The sequence below is a fragment of the Salvelinus sp. IW2-2015 genome, unplaced genomic scaffold (assembly GCF_002910315.2).
Source record: "Salvelinus sp. IW2-2015 unplaced genomic scaffold, ASM291031v2 Un_scaffold861, whole genome shotgun sequence".
Lineage (NCBI taxonomy): Eukaryota > Metazoa > Chordata > Actinopteri > Salmoniformes > Salmonidae > Salvelinus > Salvelinus sp. IW2-2015.
In genome coordinates, this window is record NW_019942631.1 from 460298 (window position 1) to 476573 (window position 16276).

Consider the following 16276-nt stretch of genomic DNA (forward strand, 5'->3'; position numbering starts at 1 on the left):
CATGAACAAAGCATATTCACTGTATCGTTCCACATTACGTCCGATTGACAACATATAACAGGTAACTATTATGAATTTGTAATTTAATTCCCAAAAAAATGGGGGGGGAAATGGAACTAACACTCACACTTTTCTTACAAGCCACTGACTTTGCTGGGATAACTACAAACCCCAGATCAAATGGTTTGGACACGCCTACTAATTCCCATGGTGGTTTCTTTATTTTTATATTTTTCTACTGTGTAGAAATAATAGTGAACCATCAAAACTATGAAAAAACGACATATGTAATTCATGTGTAAACCAAGAAAGTGTTAAACAAATCAAAATATATTTTATATTGAATTCTTCAAAGTAGCCACCTTTGCTTGATGGACCTGCCTTAGCCAGCACTCTTGGCATTTCTCTCACCCAGCTCAATGAGGCAGGTCACCTGGAATGCATTTCAATTAACAGGTTGTGCCTTGTTAAAAGTTTAAATATGTGGAATTTCTTCCTTCTTAATGTGTTTTTAAGCCAATCAGTTGTGTGTGTGGACAAGTGGGGGTATACCGAAGTAGCCCTATTGGTAAAGACCAGTCCATATTATGGCAAGAACAGCCTCAAATAAGCAGAGAGAAACAACATTCAATCATATCTTTAAGACATGAAGTCAGTCAATCTGGAAAAATGTCAAGAACTTTGAACGTTTTTCAGTGCAGTCGCAAAAACCACAAGTCTATATGAAACTGGCTCTCATGAGAACCACCACAGAGGAAAAGAATACCCAGAGTTAACACTCTGCGCACAAGAATAAGTTCATTAGAGTTACCAGCTCAGAATGCGGAAAAAATTAACTGCACCTCAATTAACGCACAAGAGTTCAAGTAACAAGAACATCTCCAACATCAACTGTTCAGACGAACTGTGTGAATCAGCGCCTTCATGGTCAAACTTGCTGCAAAGAAAACCACTACAAAGGACACCAATAAGACAGAAAAGACTTCTTGGCCAAGAAACCACCAGCAAATGGACCCATGAGACCAGTTGGAAAATGTGTCATTTGGTCTGGAGTCCATATTGGGCAGATGTTTGTTTCGCAACCGCCGTTTCTTGTGAGACGCGTGTGGGTGGACCGGATGATCTCACACATGTGTATTTCCCACCGTAAAGCATGGAGGAAGAGGTTTATAGTGGGGGGTGCTTTCTGGTGACACTGCAGTCATTTATTTAGAATTCAAGGCACAACTTAACCAGCTTTCTAACCAAAGCATTCTGCAGTGATACACCATCCCATCTGTTTGCGCTTAGTGGGACTATCATTTTTGTTTTCAACAGGACAATCGACCCAAAACAAACCTCCAGCCTGTGTAAGGGATTTGACACAATTGAGGATTGGATGAGTCGGACCGCAGAGTGAAGGAAAAGCAGCCAACACAGTCTCAGCATATTTGGGAACTCCTTTCAAGACTGTTTGGAAAAGCATCTCCAGTGAAGCTGTTAGAAGCAAACAGTGTGGCAAGTGTCATCAAGGCAATATACTTTGATTTGTTTAACAACCTTTTTGGTCACTACATGATTCCATATCTGTTATTTTCTAGTTTTGATGTCTTCACTATTATTCTACAATGTAGACAATAGTAAAAAATAAAGAAAAAACTCTGATGAGTCAGGTGTGTTGTCCAAACTTTGACTGGGTTTGATCCTGGTGTGTTTTATAAACCCCAGCAGTACAAGATGCTCGGACTGGTGAGGAGATCTTTGGAGACTACCTACTGAGGCATCCTCTCGCGAGGGACACTGTGAGCCATCTCCTGCTTACCAACTATACCTGTTGTCTCCTTTCTACGGTTGGTCATCTGTTACCGTGTCTGAATCGTTCAGTCAGGTTGAACATAATGAAAATCATGGATGTATGTTTCATCTACAAAAATGTACCATTTTACTGTAAATATGTATCTTCCATTTTGGTAAAAGAACGTTTTGGTTTATTGCGCAGGTTGAAGCGGGTCGTCCCTTGCCCTTCTCCCATCGACCTCAAACGCAAAATACTCATCAAAAACAAACGCTTAACCGAGTGAACAGAACGTAATCAGTGACAGTCAACTTGTAATGCAAGAAAGTTTTATATCTGCAGTTACAGATTCTACTGCTGACCTGTTCTTCTCACTCTGTGATGGTTTGTTGACTACACTATGTGACTTTGTGTGTTGTTCAACAGACAGTAGAGTCCTTTAAAGCACATGGAGCTGGAGAACCAACAACACCAACTATCTTACCTGGGCACAGAGACAGAGTTCGAAATTGGGAGAATGTGAGCGTGTGTGTGTTGTGTGTTGGTGGTGTGTGTGGGTGTGTGTGTGGTGTGTGGTGTTGTGTGTGCCAGGTGTGTGTGTGTGTGTGTTGTGTAGGTGTATTATATTGTGGTACGAGGTTCTTCTTCCCCCTTCTTGTTGTGGTAGTCCACTTTCGAACCGAATATTGCAGCACTTTGTATCGGTTCACTAGAAGATGTGTGTGTCTTTGTGGACGCGTGTGGTTGGTGTGTGGTGTGTGTGTGTGTGTGTGGTGTGGTGACACACACACACACACACACACACACACACACACACACACACACACACGCTCACCATTCTCCACATCTTCCTCTGTCTCTGCTCCCAGTAAGATAGCTGGTGTGTTGGTCTCTCCAGCCTCCATGTGCTTCTTAAAGGACTCTAACTGCTCTGTAGAAACACAACAACACAAGTCAACATAGTGTAGTCAACAAAACCATCACACAGAGTGAGAGAACAGTCCAGCAGTAGCAACATCTGTAACTGCAGATATAAAACTATTCTTGCATAAAGTTGACTGTCACTGTATACGTACTCTGTTCCACCTCGGGTTTCAAGCGTTTGTTTTTGATGAGKATTTTGCGTTTGAGGTCGATGGGAGAAGGCAAGGGACGACCCGCTTCAACCTGGCAAAAACAACAAACGTTCCTTTTTTACAAAATGGAAGGAGACATTTACAGTAAATGRTACATTTTTTGTAGCATGAAAACATCACATCCATATTGTTTATTATGTTCAACCATGATGAACTATCAGACACGGTACAGATAGACAACGTAGAAAGGAGAAAGACAGGTATAGTGTGGTAGCAGGTAGATGGCTCACAGTGTATCCCTCGAGAGGATGCCTCAGTAGGTAGTCTCCAAAGATCTCCTCACAGTACCGAGCCATCTTGTACTGCTGGGGTTTACTAAAACACACAGGATCAAACCAGTCAAAAGTTTGGACACACCTACTCATTCAAGAGTTTTTCTTTATTTTTACTATTTTCTACATTGTAGAATAATAGTGAAGACATCAAAACTACGAAATAACAGATATGGAATCATGTAGTGACCAAAAAGTGTTAAACAAATAAAAATTTATTGCCTTGATGACAGCTTTCCACACTYTTGGCATTCTCTCAACCAGCTTCACCTGGAATGCTTTTCCAACAGTCTTGAAGGAGTTCCCAAATATGCTGAGCACTTGTTGGCTGCTTTTCCTTCACTCTGCGGTCCGACTCATCCCAAACCATCTCAATTTGTCAAATAGCCCTTACACAGCCTGGAGGTTTGTTTTGGGTCATTGTCCTGTTGAAAAACAAATGATAGTCCCACTAAGCGCAAACCAGATGGGATGGTGTATCACTGCAGAATGCTTTGGTAGACAAGCTGGTTAAGTGTGTAATGTGTCTTTCCTCCCTGGTTAATGTGTTTCCTTCACTCTGCGGTCCGACTCATCCCAAACCATCTCAATTTGTCAAATAGCCCTTACACAGCCTGGAGGTTTGTTTTGGGTCATTGTCCTGTTGAAAAACAAATGATAGTCCCACTAAGCGCAAACCAGATGGGATGGTGTATCACTGCAGAATGCTTTGGTAGACAAGCTGGTTAAGTGTGAATTCTAAATAAATCACTGACAGTGTCACCAGCAAAGCACCCCCCCACCATAACACCTCCTCCTCCAGCTTTACGTTGGGTAATAACACATGTGAGATGCATCCGTTCACCCACACCGCGTCTCACAAAGAAACGGCGGTTGGAACCAATACATCCCAATATCGGACTCCAGACCAAAGTGACACATTTCCACTGGTCCATGTCCATTTGCTGGGTTTCTCTTGGCCCAAGCAAGTTCTTTCTTCTCTATTGGTGTCCTTTTGTAAGTGGAGTTTCTTTTGCAGCAATTTTGACTTGAAGGCCATTATTCACCACAGTCTCGTTCTGAACAGTTATGTTGGAGATGTCTGTTACTTGACTCTGTGTGTGGCAATCTGAGGTTGCAGTTAAATTGCCGATTTCTAGCTTGGTAACTCTAATGAACTTAATCTCTTGCAGCAGATAACCTGGGTATCTTTTCCTGTGGTGGTCCTCACTGAGAGCCAGTATTCATCATAGCACTTGATGGTTTTTTGACGACTGCATCTTGAAGAAACGTTCAAGAGTTCTTGACATTTTCCAGATGACTGACTTCATGTCTTAAAGTACTGTGATTGTTGTTTTCTCTCTGCTGTATTTGAGCTTTCTTGCCATATATACTGGACTTGGTCTTTGTACCAAATAGTGGCTTATCTTCTGTATACACCCCTGACCTTGTCACAAACACAACTGATGGCTAAAACACATTAAAAGGAAAGGAAAATTTGCCATCATATTTAACTTTTAACAAGGCACACCTGTTAATTGAAATGCATTCCAGGTGACTGCCTCATGAAGCTGGTGATGTAAGAATGCCAAGGAGTGTGCTAAGCAGTCATCAAGCAAAGGGTGGGGCTTACTTTTGAAGAATCTCAAATATAAATATATATTTTATTGATTTTGCTAACACTCATGTTTGAGTATACTACATGATTCCATATGTGTTATTCATAGTTTGATGGCTTCACTTATTATCTCTATCATCGAGAAAATAATTAAAAATAAAAGAAAACTACACTGGAATTAGTAGCGTGTCCAAAACATTTGACTGGTCTTTAGAGTTATCAAGCAAAGTCAGTCGTTGTAAGAAAAGTGTGTGAGTGCTTAGTTCCACTTCCCCCCCATTTTTTTGGACATTAAATTACAAATGCATAATAGTGTACACTGTTATATGTAATTCAATCGGTACGTAATGGAATTAATAATATTGTCATGTATAAATTTTTTTAAAACATTCTGGGATCATTGTGAAATCCTTAGTGCTGTGATTAACTGACATTTCAGTTAATCATTTTTAAACAACTAATTGGCTGATGTTGGTTCAATTATTTGAATCCCATTTCATTGTTTTTTTCTGTGAAGTCAATGGGCAATGTTTATCTAGAAGAGACTGAAGAACACATGATGGTCAGGGGATATGCAGAGCAGCTGTTGCTTCATGACGTATCTCTACCCGAAAAAATACAGTCATAGAAGTATGCCTTATTTACTTTGAACTACAAAATAGTGATTTTGTCAGACAGTATAGCAAGCAGCTCTATAAGATGAGATGATGACTTAAAATGAAATAATAAAGTCATCAAATTAAACAAATATTAAAATATTTTATTAACGTAATGTCATGTGAATAAATGATGGTTAATAAGTGATAAGCAGTAATGGGCATGTCTACCACCATGGGACATGTATTACTTGTTTTATTCTGTGTTGTTACAGCCTTCAACCCAAATAATCTAACAAAAATAAAAAAAAACATTATTATTTTTTAATAATCGAACCGAAACCAAACCAACCTCAAAAAGCACTAATCGCTCATCACTAGAAATTCTACCTGCAGTGGTTTTCAAATGACAGGATCACAGGATACTCAGATGTCACAAAGGCTGTTTCTCTGATGGCTGAGATCACATCCTGTTTGAGGGGGGAGACAACAACATGGGGATTGATGTTAGAACCACATTGAATCCATTATATATCACTTGCTATAAGTCTCTGAATAAGAGTGTCTGATCAATAACTACAGAGTAAATTCAAATGGATCTGCAGGTCTCAATTAGATGCAGTATCAATTTATGAACACAAGAGGGTAGACTTACCATATGTAATTCATACAAAAGTTGTGTGAATGATCAGACAAATCTGAATGAGTGAAAGAGTGTTTTGTGTGTGTGAGAGTGTGTGTGTACCTTAAAGAGGATGTCAGTRCACATGGCCTTGCCATGAGTGATGATAGGTTCCTGGTCTTCTCCTTTTCCATCCCAGCAGTCCAGTTCTACACACCTGACATCATACACATACAAAACAGTTTACATACTGTATATAAACACACACACACGCACAACCCCCCATACCCTCCCCACCACCATCTCACCACCACCCCACCCCTACCCTGTCCCCCCACACCTACCTGCAGCCGGAGAGCAGAACCTGTCTGTACATCTCCACGGAGGACTTTCCTCCAAACTGCCTCCCGGTCAGGTAGGTGTTGTGGGAGGAGGCAATGAAGTAGTGRGCCAGCGGCTGYTCCATGTCCTGGTACAGCTCCAGACAGTCCAGGAACACCGGGGCATTCTCATCTGACATCAGGTACCTGCAGAAGCCATCACTGGACATACGGCCTGGGGGAGTGTAGGAGGGGTAGATGGAGACTGTGTAAGGGATCTGCTAAATTTAACATAAATTAGCCCTGCCCAGCTGAAGATCTGTCTTTTTCAGCCATCTATTTCCTGTGTTTGAGGGGTGAAAAAGCAATGCATCCCCGAGTCTAAATGCCTAAAAGGTTTTATCAGAACAGGCATAGATTAGTTACTCCATTTTCCTTTCCCGACATGAGTTTGTTGTGKTTAAAGCCAACGTTATTAAAGTTACAGCTCACAGCTGTGCGTGGTTGCATCCCTTTTACACCCCTTTATGTAAACGAGGTCATATATGCAAATACCCCCTTGGCATTTATGCAAATGAGGCGCCAATATTTTTGTTTATTTTACCACAACATATATACAAAAATACCTGATATATACATTTTCTTATTGTATGAGGGCATTCTAATACATTTTTAAAAGTGCAATTTTACAATAAACTGAATACCTGAATTAACACAAAAATCGCTGAACTCTTTGCCAGTAAAATGTTTTTTTGTAGTGCTATAATTCAGTCAATATCTGATGGATTATAAAAATGCAAAACGTTTGGAATATTTTCATCCATTGTCCAACTGTTGCATTTATTCGAATTGTATWWWTWWATTTTTTWATGTATGTTGATGACCGTTGCTACATATACAGATTTAGATTTTATTCACTTACCATCAGTCAACACTCACACATCCAACATGTATAGTTGAGGGCAGTGATGCTGTTGTGTTATTCACCAGGAGAGGCAGGTACCATGCTAATGAAATGTTGCATTTACACCAGGAGAGGGCAGTACATGCTAATGAAATGTGCTATTCACCAGAGAGGAAGTACATCTAAGAAATGTGTATCACCAGAGAGGCAGTACATGCTAATGAAATGTGCTATTCACCAGGAGAAGCAGTACATGCTAAAGAAATGTGTTATTCACCAGGAGAGGGCAGTACATGCTAATGAAATGTGCTATTCACCAGGAGAGGGCAGTACATGCTAATGAAATGTGCTATTCACCAGGAGAAGGCAGTACATGCTAAGAAAGTGTTATTCACCAGGAGAGGCAGTACATGCTTAAATAAATGTGTTATTCACCAGGAGAGGGCAGTACATGCTAAAGAAAAGGCAAGACTGGAGTATTGTATACAGCAAGACTGGGCTTTGGAGAATCCTCGCTTTTTCTCCTCTCCATCCACTCCACTCTCACCGTTCTTCTTCACATCTGCATCTCTCTCTACATCCATCCCTCTCACCTTTCTTCTTGAGGTCTGAGTCTCTCTCGTACTTCTCGATGATCTGCATGGCTCGTTTCGGGTCGTAGAAGGGGAACAGTATCTCGTTTAGCCGCGGGTCACGCTGATTCTGGAGAAAGCAATGATACACAACACCGTCTCACTCACAAGCACATACTGTACACATGCATGTCACTGCACACTAAGGAAATATGTCCCATTCCTAACTTGAGAAATGTGAATGYAACTTAAACCTTTGCGTAAATCTCGCCATGGACACTAATGTATGCTTTTGGCAAAACTTTCAAGAAACTGTTTATTTATTTTACTTTCAAGAAACTTTACATGCACAACTCATGTGACCAACTGAGTTTGAACCCGGTTTTTGTCTAGGTACCGCAATACTATTTTAGCCCACTGAGCCAATGCCTAGGCATTAACTCCTGGAGCTAACGGCAGTTTTCAGGTCTCAAGCTAGCGTTAGGCTACTCATCATGCAAGTGTTGCTCACTGTAGCAGAGGCTCACTGCACCACCTCTGCTACACACATCAGTCAGGTTAGGATTGGGACCATTATAACAAGAGACTAAACACACACACAGCTGACAAACAACAGAGAGTAACAGTTTAGACTGACACAGTGACAATGTATATAGTACTAACCCCAGTACAAACACATCTTTCATTTGTGGGTGTTCAAATGAAAACCAAAATGGCACAATTACTGGTACAGAGCTACTGCAATGGGGTGGGGAGGGAACGCGTGTGGTCTCACAAGCAGAGAGGGTAGAGATTCACACACCAGCAGGGATCATAACAACACCACTTGCTACTATAGCAGGTAGCATTCACTGCCTTTGTACTAATGGGGATTCACTTCAGCATTGCACACAGAGATAGAGAAGCAGCCACTAGCACAAAAGAGAGTGAATAGGAACTGATATTGATCACTGTATTGTTAGGAAAGAGAAAGCAAGAAAAGCATTTCACTGTACTAGTGCACGTGACAATAAAAAATGTGAAACTTGAAGGCAGGCAGGCAGCAAGTAGACAGAAACCAGACAAAATGGCCAAACAGAAAGCCCCTCCCTCCCCGGGTTGCCATGGTTACACAATCAGTCACAAGTAGGCGGGGCTGGGGAGAAATATACTGAACAAAAATATAAACGCAACATGCAACAATTTCAACAATTTTACTGAGTTTATATAAAGAAATCAGCCAATTGAAATAAATWMATTAGGCCCTAATCTATTTCACATGACTGGGCAGGGCCACAGCCATGGGTGGGCCTGGCTCCCAAGTGGGAGGGCCTACAGTATGGCTGTGGCCCTGCCCAGTCATGTGAAATAGATTAGGGCCTAATTTATTTATTTCAATTGGCTGAAATTTGGGAGCCAGGCCCAGCCAATCAGAATGAGTTTTTCCCCACAAAAGGGCTTTATTACAGACAGAAATACTCCTCAGTTTCATCAGCTGTCCGGGTGGCTRGTCTCTGACCATCCCGCAGGTGAAGAAGCCGGATGTGGAGRTCCCGGGCTGGYGTGGTTACACGTGGTCTGTGGTTGTGAGGCTAGTGGGACGTACTGCCAAATTCTCTAAAATGACGTTGKAGGCAGCTTATGGTAGAGAAATTAACATTCAATTCCCCCCGGAAACAGCTCTGTTGGACATTCCTGCAGTCAGCATGCCAATTGCATGCTCCCTCAAAACTTAAGAAATCTGTGGCATTGTGTTGTGACAAAACTGCACATTTTAGAGTGGCACATTTTGTCCCTAGCACGAGGTGCACCTGTGTAATGATCAAACTGTTTAATCCGCTTCTTGATATGCCACACCTGTCAGGTGGATGGATTTTCTTGGCAAATGAGAAATGCTCACTAACGGGGAATTAAACAAATTTGTGCTCAACATTTGAGCGAAGTAAGCTTTTTGTGCTTATGGACATTTTTTGGGATCTTTATATTTCAGCTCATGAAACATGGGACCAACACTTTACATGTTGGGTTTATATTTTTGTTCAGTATAGGTCGGGGATGGGGGAAAGCAGCTGAGGGGCAGGATGAAGTTACCCCTACAGACACTGATCTAAGATCRGTTTTGCAGTGTATCTCCCAATTGTTCCCCATTTTTCAACTTCATATTCATCATCTCCAGCACCACCACATATGTGAAAATGGTGTGTTTCTATGTTTTACAGTAAAAMATATATAGRAAGATAAGTGKTTCCAATGACATCATCTGTCTTATTCGTGTGATTTTGACCAATTGTAAGTAGGCATTGCCTACGAATTGCCTTCGTAATATTTTTTACRGAACATAGAAACACGCCATTTTCACACATGTTGATGTTGGGGAGGTAGTGGAGATGATGAATATGAAGTYGCAAATGGTGAAATGTTYCTTTAAGGATTTGAGGAGGGTCATCTGAAACGGATCCTATATCATTGCCTGAGAGCAAGTTGGACCCTGTGTCAGGTGAGAGGGGAGGGGTCAAGCAGTCACACAGAGAAGTTAATGAATGATAAAGCGCTTACTTCATTCAGAAAGCTGACTAACTGGTCTACGTTTAAAAAATCACTTTTGTCCCCATTGCTGCAAAGGAATTAATTAGAAAAACAAAATGTTATGTTTCTTAAAAACCCTCTCAGCCAGTCAGTAACTAGAAAGCAGAAGGGTTTTTTAAAGGGTCAAAATAGAACACTGTGGTGTTACATTTTTATATCAACATTTCTATAACATGTTAAAATCACCACAGGTCGAACATTTAAATACTGTTGAGTTAGTTTAAAACAAACGTGTTAATGTGTCACTGTTTAAGCAGGTTAGGTTTCCCAGAGGTTATTAGTAGAGAAGCTGCAGACTGTTTAATAAATGTTGATCTCTCAACCAAACACCAACATACTACAACAATCTCTCTCTCACTCTTCTTCAACTCTCTATTCCGTCATTCACATACAGTGTCTACACTACAGCTATCAACACAACAGTTGAACAAACGGCCATTACTAAATATCTCATTACTATCACAATCACAGTTGGGAATATGCTGGAAAAATACATAGCAATAAAATGTTGTAGATATTGTACAGTAAATGTCTTCCCAGTGAGCAAAACTGGTTGAAAAGACATCATTAACTGGGTTGTGTGATTTCAGACCTTGTTWCTCCTACACTAACTGCACACTTAGACGTGACTAGCATTCAGGGTGCAGTTAGCTTTCTACAGTAGGCTGAAGTAGAACAGAGTAGCTATTGAGGGTAGAGAGTACAGTAAAAGAGGTCTGGGGAGTAGAGCTAGTGACAACTCACATTTTGTTGAAGAGTTCCTGGATGTCAGTACGAGGGCAGATCTTCTGAGTCAGGGCGTAGAAGATGTCAAAGGGGAAGGCTGAGTCTTCTATCTCCTCGCTCTGAGGGAGATAACGTTATACACTGAGTGTACAAAACATTATGAACGCCTGCTCTTTCCATGACAGACTGACCAGGTGAATCCARGTGAAAGCTATGATCCCTTATTGATGTCACTTGTTAAATCCACTTCAATCAGTGTAGATGAAGGGGAGGAGAAAGGTTAAAGAAGGATTTTTAACCCTTGAGACAATTGAGACATTGATTGTGTATGTGTGCCATTCAGAGGGTGAATGGGCAAGACAAAATATTGACGTGCTTTTGAACGGGTTATGGTAGTAGGTGCCAGAATATTTTACGCTCAACAGTTTCCCGTGTGTATCAAGAATGGTCCACCACCCAAAGGACATCCAGCCAACTTGACACAACTGTGGGAAGCATTGGAGTCAACATGGGACAGCATTCCTGTGGAACGCTTCACAACCTGTAAAGTCCTCCTGACGATTGGAGAAGGGTGGGTGTAAACATATAGGAAGGTGTTTCCTAATGTTTGGTATACTCAGTGTTTAGTTAAATGATAGATCCGACACAGCAAGTTACCATGCACAACATCAAACAAACACGCCATGAACACACGCACACCACACACACACACGTCCACCGCACCTTTCCACTAGGCAGACCCAGTTCCTTCAGAGCCTGAAAGATTCCTTTCTCTGTTTTCCCAGATGCAAACGCCGTGTGATGCTGAACCCAGAGAGGAGAGGCAGCTGTCATCACAAAGTCATCAACATGACCTGATAAATGTTGTACTAACTGTGTCTCTTACGTTCTCACTGGATCTTTCATTCACATTGGTCAGAAAGCACATCCTCATCCAACTAAAAATAAAGCGGTACATAGGACAGACGTGGTGAGTTGTGTGTGTGTATCTGTGTCTGTGTGGTAATGTGTATGAATGTGTGTGTTGTTTGTCTGTGTGTGTTTACTACTGTGTTGTGTGTGTGTTTACTAATGTGTGTGTGTTCACTACTGTGTGTGTGTGTTGTGTGTGTGTTCACTACTGTGTGTGTTGTGTGTGTTTACTACTTACTATGTGTTGTGTGTTTGTGTGTGTATACCACTGTTTCTTGAGGCAGGTCATAGGACAGACGTTATTGGCTCTGAAGTTGTAATCACTGACCTCAAACCCTCTGTCCACTTCTGAAAACAAACAAACAAAAGGGTTCACACACACACACCACACACACACACACACACAACACACACCCACACCACACACACACACACACACACACAACACACCACACACACACACACAACACACACACACACACACACACCAACACACACACACACACAGAGACTTCCGTGGCTGTTTGTTTACTCACACGTATCTTTTTCACTGTGTTTGGTGTGTCTCTCCTCTCTCACAGTGTATCTGTTAACATCTCAGAGCAGCCACAGCTAAACAGCCCGATGCAGGCACACAGCCACCCTGTCTGTGACCAGGGGTCTCCTTCTCTTCTTTCTCCAGACAAATATATGACTCCCAACTGCACTCTCTACCCCACTCCATCCAAGGTGTGTGTGTGTACGTGCATGCGCATGTTTGATTGTGTATGTCTAAGGGCAGGAGTGTGTTGTGGAGAGGTTGGATACGTGTGTGTGTGTGTGTGTATTGTTCCCAGGTTATGTTGATGTGAATAACTGTGTCACCTTTCCAGGTCTACTGCTTAAGGCAACTAGCCTGCTGAGAGTGTGAGACGGTGTGTGTGTGTGTGTCTGTATATGAGATAGCAAGAGAATGAGGTAGCATGAATGAACGTGTGTGTGTTTGTGTGTGACCTTCAAGCTCGGCTGATGAGCCTAGGTAGTTTATTATTAATTATTTGGGATTCCGTCTTCTACRGTGTTGACACCCTGTTAACTATTTCCGCTCACTCGCTCTCTCCATCTCTCTGTCTTCATCTCTCTTTCTCTCATGTTTTCTCTATCAACATGTCTTATGATGAATCAAACAAGTCATCATCATCAGTTCACTGATATATCATCTGTTGGGTTCTTCAGTAATCACAACATAAATGTGTCTTCTGTTCTCAGTTGATTGGTCTACAACCTACTGGCTGGCTAGCAACAGTTTTCCCTGTCGCCACCAGAGGGCAATGTTTAACCAGATTCCTGTAAGGGCTTGATATATATATGAGAGAGAGAGAGAGAGAGAGAGAGAGAGAGAGAGAGAGAGAGAGAGAGAGAGAGAGAGAGATAGTGTGGTGTGAAGAGAAGAGAGAGTGAGAAGAGAGAGAGAAGAGAAGAGAAGAGAGAGAGGAGAGAGAGAAGATTGTGGGTATGTTGTGTGAGAGGAGGAGAGAGAGATGTGTGTGGGAAAGAGAGAGAGAGAGGATGTGTGTGTGTGAGAGAGAGAGAGAAAGAAGAAGAGATGTGGTGTGGTGTGAGATGACGAGAGGAGAATGTGTGGCGGAGAGAGAGAGAGAGAAGATGTGAAAGAGAGAGATGGTGTAGAGAGAGGAGAGGGTGTGTGAGAGAGTGTGGTGAGAGATGTGTGAGAGAGAGAGGTGTTGAGAGAGAGAGAGAGATGTGTGCGAGAGAGAGAGAGAGAGAGAGAGAGAGAGAGAGGAAGAGATGTTCTATGTTTCTAGATGGCCAAGGTGTGTTGAGAAGAGGAGATGTTGTCTAAGATGGCTCAGAGTGTGTGAGACGAGCGAGAGGAGAGAGAGGAGAGGTGAGAGAGAGGTCGTGAAAGAGATGAGAGAGAGAGGAAGAGAGGACAGACCGACGAGAGAGAGAGAGAGAGAAGAGAGATGTGTTCCTATAGATACTCAGAGTGTGTGTAGAAGCGAGGAGAGAGAGAGAGAGAGAGGAGGCGAGAGAGAGAGAGAAGAGAGAGGAGAATGAAGAGAAAAAAGGGAAAAAAGAGAAAAAAAGAGGAAAAGGAGAGAGGAGGAGAGAGAGGAGAGAATGAGAGAAAGACGAGAAGTAGAGAAGAGAGAGAGCGAGAGAGAGAGAGAGAGGATTGAGAGAGAGCCACTCCACCCCTGGGGCCAGATGAGACGGAACACAGGTGTTCCCAAACCTTTTCACTCAGGGCCACCCTTCCAGCATTGGAGAAAATCYCTATTTCKATGGGCACAAGCACTGTTCATGACACAAACCTGTGTGCTTGCCTTACCCTAGCATTGTCTGGTAATGTGTATTTACCATAGCTGTGTCAGGCCTGGTTGACCAGATCAGTAATATGTGTAATGTAATATTAATGTTGTATGAATGTTGTATTAGCGTTGAGTGTATACCCTAGCAGTGTCTGGGCTGTCAGCCACCATGTACATGAAGGACAGGTTGACGAGGTCGGTGCCGCTGCAAACGCAGATGACACATCCCTCCAGCTCCTCCTCCTTCTTCCCCGCTGCCTCAAACAAAGACAGGATCTTAGGGTCCTACAGAGAGAGAGAGAGAGAAAGAGAGAGAGAGAACATCATTCCACTGATTAACCATTTTATCTGGAAAATCAATTTTTCAATTTAATATGGAGTAATTGAGGATTCCCCATTTTGAACTATCTAGTACAAGCAGAATATCTGTCGTGTGACTGAATCAACTGGATAGCAACAGACGATTCRTTCTGCAAGGCTAGCCTCTGTTTATTAATGCTAATACAGCCAATTATCATCAATGTGATTCTTTTTTCTGGGTTCACTGATTTAGCGCCAATAGTTCAGTGTGATTGTGTAATTCAGGAGTCCAACAGAGATCAGCCATGAGATAAGTGGCTCTTTGTCTGTTGTTTACCAAGAAGAACACGTCCCCTTACCATACACACACAGGGAGGGACACGGCCTTACACACACCACACACACACGTACGCCATGAACAGACGCATGCACACACACACTGTCTCACACCTAGAGCCCCTTCCKTTCTGTCAACAATACACACCAGTGTGATTTCTTAAAGATGTTTTGAGTATTTGTTCGGAGCTGTGCAATGGGTTTATTCTCAGGCGTTTCTGAGAAAGACACCTTAATTATAGTCAGGCATCTGTATAAGAACTCCCACAGGACCCTGGGTCCTTCCATAATTCATGTTGCCTACATGATGGCAAATATTACACTACAGCAGGATACGACCAGGGAATTACTGAGGCAGTCAATATTTAATGGAGGTACTAGCTGTGTGTGTGTGTGTGTGTGTGTGTGTGTGTGTGTGTGTGTGTGTGTTCAGCCCTGATGTTCATGAAAAGAATACTCTGTGGTTAATATTGGCTCTATCTTCAACAAATCCTTTCTGTTTAAAGAAAGCAGAAAGGTCTTTCAGTGAAACATAACAGCCTAGACATTGGCATACACAGCTTTCAATCCAAGAGTACTGAATAGCGTTTGTCTGTTGGAAATCATTTTTCTATCGAGTCAACTAACTATATTCTAGAGGAATTGTTACAGTATCCCTCCCAGGTAAGAAACATCATCCAAGGTCAAATAACAAGCTTTAGATACAGCTAGAAACCTGSAGGGTTATAAACATTAAAGTATTCAATATTTAATGTTGCTGAATGTAGATGTACTTGGTCTAGGATCTGAAGGGCAATGAGCAGCAGTAACCTATATTTCACCAACATTTCCTTTAGCATTCACTACTACTGTCCTTGAAACGTTGTACTGATCAATAGTGTATTAACGGTGGTGGGAACAGTGGCTCAACAGACTAACTCTGTCCTGTTCGCTCTGTTCTGTTGCCTTGGCCACTTCAAGTTCCGCTGCCCTTAGTGACGTCACCGTCACCCCAATTATGACTTGGTCCTCAGGCTGGAATGGTAGGGTCGTAAGGTCGAGGAGATGGATAGAGAGAAAGACTGTGAGGTAGAGAGTAAAAAAGGAGCGGGTGGGAAGGCATGAAGGTTGTTTGAAAGAGGGATGGACGGAGGGTGGGATAGAGAGAGGAAGGGATAGAGAGAGGGATGATATTGTGTTTCCAAAATCTCACCCGTGGCACGGCTCCAACTCGAATACTGTTGATCAGAGAACATTCTAGAACCTGGCCCTCCTGTAGAGAGAATCAGTTGGAGGAATATAAAAGAGAGAAAGAAGAGCGATGAGAGAGGAAGAGAGAATGAGAGAGAG

The 16276-nt window shown here is 42.2% G+C and overlaps 1 pseudogene; it reads right to left on the reverse strand.

The window, feature by feature from the left end:
* LOC112069030 (1-phosphatidylinositol 4,5-bisphosphate phosphodiesterase beta-4-like) overlaps positions 1–16276 on the reverse strand; it is a 59895-nt pseudogene that overhangs the window by 41947 nt on the left and 1672 nt on the right.